The sequence below is a fragment of the Pteropus vampyrus genome, unplaced genomic scaffold (genome assembly GCF_000151845.1).
Source record: "Pteropus vampyrus isolate Shadow unplaced genomic scaffold, Pvam_2.0 Scaffold167, whole genome shotgun sequence".
In the NCBI taxonomy this organism is placed as follows: domain Eukaryota; kingdom Metazoa; phylum Chordata; class Mammalia; order Chiroptera; family Pteropodidae; genus Pteropus; species Pteropus vampyrus.
In genome coordinates this window covers 1776162-1783856 of record NW_011888948.1, presented here as the reverse complement: position 1 = coordinate 1783856, position 7695 = coordinate 1776162, and positions in this window count along the sequence as shown.

Genomic DNA, 7695 nt, shown 5'->3' with positions numbered 1-7695 from the left:
TCATATTCCATAGGATGTGATTTATATAATTTATTATTTATATGATCTTGGCAGGAAGAAGGAAGCAGTTTCAGAGGCTTCCATTTGCCAGTCTCTGCTATGATAGCTCTAACCTCACAGGCCAAGAAACCCGTGTGGAAGATTTGCAAACTACTAGTTATGTCCATTCAAAATATCCATGCAGGGACCACTGAAATGACCAATGGGTGGGTCTATGGACCCAGTGATCCACTGTGAGCCAAATCTGGGCCAGAACTCCACTTATTGCCTCACTTCCATATCTAATAGAGGGGTCATATCACTTCAGGACCCCAGCTATCAAAGTCACCTTGGAGTCCATGTTCACTAGTCCTCAAAATGTTTGAGTATTTTCGTTGTTCCAGTGCATAGTTACCCAAGTAAGTAATTGTAGGTCCCTTTGAGGAGGACAGGGGGAATCATTACTTTATATACTTTCCATGATGCCATGGGATCCTTTTTCCTGGTGACTTGGCTTCTCCTTTGGTCAAGGGATTTCAGATCTGGGAATAGGCTCAAGTCTAGGAACTGAACAATGAATTATGTCTACTTCTTGAAGCTGCTGCCCTCAGTCTTCTAAACATCCATCCTTGATTTCTTTTAATTGTATAGATTGAGCAATACCCTTATTGGCTGCACATCTCTCTTGCCCCCACAAATGCCACACTCTATTAATCATCTCCATAGCTCTCTGTGAGTCAGGACCCCTGGCTGCCACTCTGACCTTGTTGCTTGTTACAATAATTGCACCCACTTGCTTCTGATGGAAAGGAGAAGCTTAACTGAGAAACAATAGCAAGAGAAGCCTCAGCTAATTCTGAGAAGCCTATAGCTGATGCTCTGTGGCTAGGATGGATCTTCAGAGTTGTCCCTAACTAAGAAAAGGAGGCTGGATCTTTGTACCCTGGCAGAAACCAATAAATAGTGTGGAATTCATCCTTTGGGCTAGGCAGCTTCCTATGGCCAAGAGAAATTCTTAGTAGTAAGCTGCAGCCAACCCTCCTGGCATCTGAGGATCATGCTTCCAGACCATGCCTTAGACATAAAAGGAGTTTCTGAGTGACATACTACAGTGTTCACTACATGTGGGGAGAGAGGCAGTTCACAAAGGATCAATCTTGCCTATGTGGATCATGGTGAGGGCAGTATGATTCTAGAGACAGGAGTTATAGCAGCAGTTTCCTGACTCTTCCGTTTCTAATCATGTCAGAGGTGGCAGCTCCCTTGACTTTCCAGTTTCGCAGCATTGTTTTGAGAAGTATCCTGAAAACTTAGATAAGGGTCTATTTGTTCAGCCATAACAAAGATTATGTGAATGCTAAATAAATACCTTCCTGCTTAAAATAGAGTAGATTCCGTTGTGTCAACTAAGAAACTTGAACAAAGTTAGTATTTGATGGGAGTATCCATTCTGGTTAGATGGTGCTGTGCTGTATTGGTCATTATAAATATAAAATGAATATTACATAAGCTTCATCAATACGGTCAGGTTTCTGAGCTAAAGGCAAAGTAGTGAATTTATTTTATATGCCAATCTTCCCAGGCCCCACAGCTCTCTCATGGTTGTTGATTGACGTGGGGTCAGTGCCCAGGTTTTGGAGAATATGTACTCATATTACTTGGCTATTTAGACTTGCAAGAAAGGGACATGGACAGATTGCTTTGGAGGAAAAACCGCTTTTTAATATTTCAAGGAATTGTAGTGTAGTAAATTACACATCTCAGTAGCTATAGTCACTCATGATCTCGGTGCTTTAGGAAACAAAGATAACTGGCCAGTGTCATTGGATATGCAGTCTAAACTTGAAAATATTGCCTTCTCTTTGTATCTTAGCATTTGTTCTTTTTCAAAAGGGGCTTTCATTGGATCGTTATTCCTCCATCCAATAGGAACTGTAATTATTGTGCAAAATTTCCTGCCAAGCTTTTGCAAAGTCAGCTGGCTTTCCATGTGTCTAGCTTGTATATGGTTACTCTAGGTTTCTTCGCAGATTCCTGGTTCCGCCAGCTGGAGCCAGGGTAGCAAGAGTCATCATAGAACTTAGAGAGACAATAGAATGCTACTTTGTTTTAAAAGTACTAACTGTTTTGGGGTAAATAAGTGGGGTTTTGCACAGACCTAATGCAACCATTCCAGTGCTGAACTCTCCCAGAAAATGGCTTGTGAGAGTCTGGGCCCCAAGTGTCATATCAAGGAGAGTTACTGCCTCCCTTCCTATCTCTAGAGCCCTTTCTATAAATCCATCTATTTTCTCCAATGGCCTCAGATAAACTTAGTGTAATATGCTTTGTAGAGAAGTTGTTTTATGAAGATGCACACATGGTAGAGCCTGTAGAGCCTTGCGTACATACTGGGCACAAGAGAATAAATTTCTTCTATTTTTTCATACAAAAAGATAGTATTTTTAAATCTCATATAACTTTCATAACAATCTTTTACAAACATACCTAAGGATAAGTTTGAAAAGTTACCTGGGCTTCTCGTTAGATCTCTAAATGCCCAGGTCCATTGAATCAGAATGCCTAGAAGCAAGGCTGAAAGAGCTGTGTGTTTAACAAGTGCCCAAGGTGATTCTTATCAGAAAACTTTAGGAAATCAAGCCCTTTGCTATAGTCCTCTCTCTTGATGGTATTATAATGTCTTATAAATGGCTTGCAGTTGTCTTCACCTACTTGTGTCATAGATGCACCCTTTGCATGGTTGAACCAATTAGATATACAGAAAGTTGTTGTTAAACAGACCTCAATATTTAAACTAAGGGAATTAATATCAGTGTGGCCTATTAAAAAATCAAGGTGATAAGATAAAGCTAGGTGGACAGACTAAAAGCAAGTCTGCTGAAATATGATGACTGCATGACCGGTTTATAAATAATATATTGCATAGTACTAATACATTACTTTTTGCTTTCATCCTGGATTCTGAGAAATCTCCCTGGCTTTCTTCCCTAATGAGAAATAATTCTGTGGAACACAAGCTAAATACTAGGCTCTTTTCTTTGTTGAAAAGACAGAAGTGTAGTTTGACAGTAATAAATGAGTATATTACTTAATTACTTAAACATGAGTCTTCAGCAAAAATGAAATGACTTGAAGCTTTTCAACAAATACCAGCTTTAAGCTCAGTAAATAATAGCTTGTGTCAAATTTGTTTATTAGCATGGGTAATTTGTTCTTAAATAGACATATTTTACACTCGAAGTAATGTTTTACTAGAACTACATAAAGCAATTATGCAATTGATAATAAATATGTCACTATTGGTAACTAATTCATATAAAGTTTGTTGAAACCATAATAGAACTGTTTAGAATATAGAAAAAGAATGCATAAATAACTAGATATAGCAAACGACAGATGGTGTGGAAAAGGCAACATAAGAGAAATAAAGACATGAACAAAATTGTGTGTGTGATCATATTTTTTCAAACACCTGTAACTCACTTGATAATATGCCAGACCCTCTCCTCAGAACCTTTCAGGGAGGTATCGAATCCAATTATGGTAGATGGAGAAACTGAGGATTTGAAAAGTTTAGCAGTTTGTCCTATGATATACCATTATATGATATACCATTATCCTCAGTTTCTCCATCTACCATAAATGGATTCAATACTTGACCCTAGAGCCAGGTTTTTCTGATCAGTGTTTAGTATAGTGTTACATGAGCATGGGTTTTAAGGTCAGAAATACCTTAGTTAGTGTCTTGGTTCAGCAACTCACCAGATATATGATCTCAGTAAAATTACTTAATATTTCTTAGCTTTAATAATAAGAGCATTACTACATAGGATTATTGTGAGGTTTAAATGGGAAAACACATGGGAACAATAGCATAATGCCTGGTACATATCAAACACTAAGAAAAGTTGGCTAATATTATACCTCTAGGGAAGTCAGTAGAGTAAATAATTAATCAATAGACGAAGAATTGAGCACCATTTCAAATGGTATTTTTCTCTGTACTATTTCAAGTAGATATGTACTGAGTTTAACCAAGGCTGTGATTGAATACAGACTTCCTATTCCTGAGACAATCTTACTTTTAAATTTTTTTATTTTTGAAAAATATATTTCATTTAACTCAATAATCATTATTTAAGCACCTGTGTCAGTTCCTTCCTTCAAGGAGCTCACAGCCTTAAAGGTTGGGTATAGCAGGAGGACAGAAGAGAAAGAAATGGGAAGTAGCTGGAAGAAAAATAAATAGGACTTCAGACTGACAGAACATCCAGGAGGACCTAGTTTTGCATAAAGAAGTGAACAACTTCTGGTAAATTAGAAACGCTGCCTCACAAACTGATGGAGAAGACATAACAGTTCAGTGAAGTAAGTGAAGAGGTAATACTTAAAAAGAGATATAAAGGATGAGTAGGAGTCAGCCAGGCAGAGAATTGTAGTAAATGCAAAGGGTTGAAAATAAGAGAGAGCACTGTGGCTTGGCTCATCAGATTCAGTAAGTAGTTCCATATGGCTGGAAGGCGTATGGGCTAGGGGGCGAGCAGGTAGAGAAAGGGCTGTGGTAAAACATTAGGCTATATAGATTTGAAAGAGTCAAGTCCTTAAGAATCTTGCATACCCTTTATTCTCTATATCTGTGGTTTGTTACTTCAACTGCCCATTAGAATCACTTGGGAATATTTTTAGAAGTACTGTTGGAGTACTGCATCCAAAAGCAACAATCTAGACTATTTGGGGCCCACCCTCCTACTCAAAAAATTAAATTAAAAATTAGACAAAATATATTTTAAAAATCTCTAGCACCTGAGAACTACCAAGAAAGTGAGAATTTGGAGGGCCAAGATCCAGAAGAGGGGGAAAGCCAAGAGCCATGATTTAATATTTGGGGCAATTTTTTTTTTCTAAGAGGCCAATTTCAAAATCAATGTCTGAGAGATTGAGAAGTGGAAGAGTTTTCATAGGACTGCAGATACAGGATGGTGAAAATTGGAGTTCAGAACCCATCAAAGTATATTAGACTTGGCATATGTATGTCCCTGGGCTTCATTTTGGACTCCCAAAATTTACACACTAGGAGTAATGATGTTCTAGAAATGAAACAGACCTCATAAAAACTGAAGCCTAGATTTAATCATCTAATTCCCTGATTGGGTTAAGGTGACCTTATTCTAGTCTAACTATCTTTCAAAAGTAAAAGTAAATTCTCTCTGGTGAAGATTATAATACCATTCAGAGATTTAAATTATATCTACAATGTTCCAAAGACAATGTCCAACATTCAACCAAAACTAACAAGAGAAAAAATAAAAATCTTGACTGAAAGCCTAGAAAAAAACTGAGACAATATAAACAGAAACATAAGATAGTTATAAAGTAGATGTCTGGAATTATCAGACATAGACTTTTAATAACTATAATTAATGTATTTGAGGGATTAAATAACAAGTGGAAGAATTTCAGAACAAATAAGCAAATGGAAAAAAACAGAATGAAAATACAATCATGATTAAGAAATCATTGGATAGGTTTAATAACTGAATCAATACACAATAGAAAAAATTAATAAAAATAGAAGAAAATATCTAAGTGGAGGTATAGAAAGACAGAAGTAGAATAGAGGAGGGAAGAAAAAAACTAATACAAAAGATTAACAGATTTAAAATTTAGTTAATTGGAGTCCCAGAAGTAAAAAAGAAAGAGTCTGGTAAAAAGTAAAATTTGAAGAGATAATGGCTTTGAAATTTTTAGAAGAATTTTGAAAGATATCAAACAATTGATGCAAAAAAATTTAAAGAACCCTAAATAGTATAATTACACAGAAAATCGCCCATAAGCCCATAATAGTAAAACTTCTGAAAACCAAAGACAAAACCAATAGCTTAAACAGATATAGAAACAAAGGACATACTACTCTCAGAGGAGTGCTAGGACGACTGATCATTGACTCCCAACAGAAAAATTAAAAGCCAGAAACAAATAGAGTAATATCTTTAACATACTCCAAGAAAATATCCAACTTATAAATTATGTATTTTGAGAAAATATTCTTCAAAAATTAAGATAAAGGATTCTACTTCTAAGAAGCTTATAATAGACTATATCAGACCAATGATCCTGCTGCAACAATGAGATGCCACTACACAGCTATTTGAATGTCTAAAAATTTAAAACTGGCCAAAGCAAGGATGCAGACCAAACAGAACTCATACATTACTTTTCAGAATGCAAAATGGTATAGCTACTTTGAAAAGCAGTTTGTTGTTGTTGTTGTTTTTTTATAAAGTTAAACATATACTTATCATATGACCCAGCAATCTAACTCTTAGGTATTCACTCAAGACAAATAAAATCTTATATTCACATAAAACTTAATATTTGTAATGGATTTATCCATAATCATCAAAAACTGAAGCAACGCAAATGTAAATCAACTGGTGAATGAATAAATAAATTGTGAGATAGTCCTTTCAAAAGAATATTCCTTCACAATACAAAGGAACAACTGATATTCACAACAACATGGTTGAATCTCTAGTGCATTATGTTACGTCAAAGAAGCTAAACTCAAAACACACACACACACACACACACACACACACACACACACATACATACTACATTCTGGATGATTTCTTTACAATAATATGCTGGTAAATGTTTAACAAGCTCTCCAAATAAAAACTCTCTGATTTGCAACATTTGCCAATTACCCTAGTGTAAATATTTCTACCATGTCCAATTTTAAGCTACCATTTTGATGACACTGCACATGGAATTGGGAAGCAATGCAAACCAGCACAGTATTGTATAGTATTTCCATCATACAAACACAATAATGTCACAATCATAGATAAGAGTACAGTATAAAATAATTAGGAAGTAATGAAGCTTTAGTATTTACACCTTTTAAAAATATAATATATTGAATTGTAAGTTTGTGTAATTTAGTTTTAAACAATGGCTGTTTTTTTAACATAGGCTTGGAAAAATTCAGAGTTTAGCAATTGGCTAGCTCTAACATATCACTAAGCACAAAGAAAGGTTTTGAAGTGATAGAAAATATTTCATATCTTGATTTTGGTGGTGTTTTACAATCGTATGAATTTATCAAAACCTATAGATCTGTATACTTAAAAGAGTTAATTTTATTGTATGTAAATTATAGCTCAAAAAAATCTAACTACTAAATATGTAACTAACTACTAAATTATAGCTCAAAATAATCTAACTACTAAATATGTATATATCTTTTTATCCATCAATATCAATTACAGGAATCTATCCTCAGTTAAATTCAAACATGTCCTCCATTGATTTTAATAATAAAAATTGAAATTAACCTGAAATCCACAAATTAAATAATGAATAAATAAATAGTTGTATATCCATACAAGAGAACATTCTTAGCAGCTAGAAAAAGTTTGCTTATGGAAGAGTGGCTGAGGGATAAAAGTTAAGAGAGGCTTACTTTTCATGCACACCCTGTTGTACATTTTGAAATTTTACATATGTATATATTACTTTTTCAAAAGATAAAGAAAACCTAAATTGGTTTCAATCAAAACAAAATAAAGACGTTTTCAAATAAACACTCCTGATATAATTTATAACCAGCACACCTTCATCAATATTTAAATGCCTTCAGTACTATCTAATGCATTGCTCACAACTCTATAGATGAGGTAGTGGAGGCCCAGAGACTGAAAGCCTTTTCCA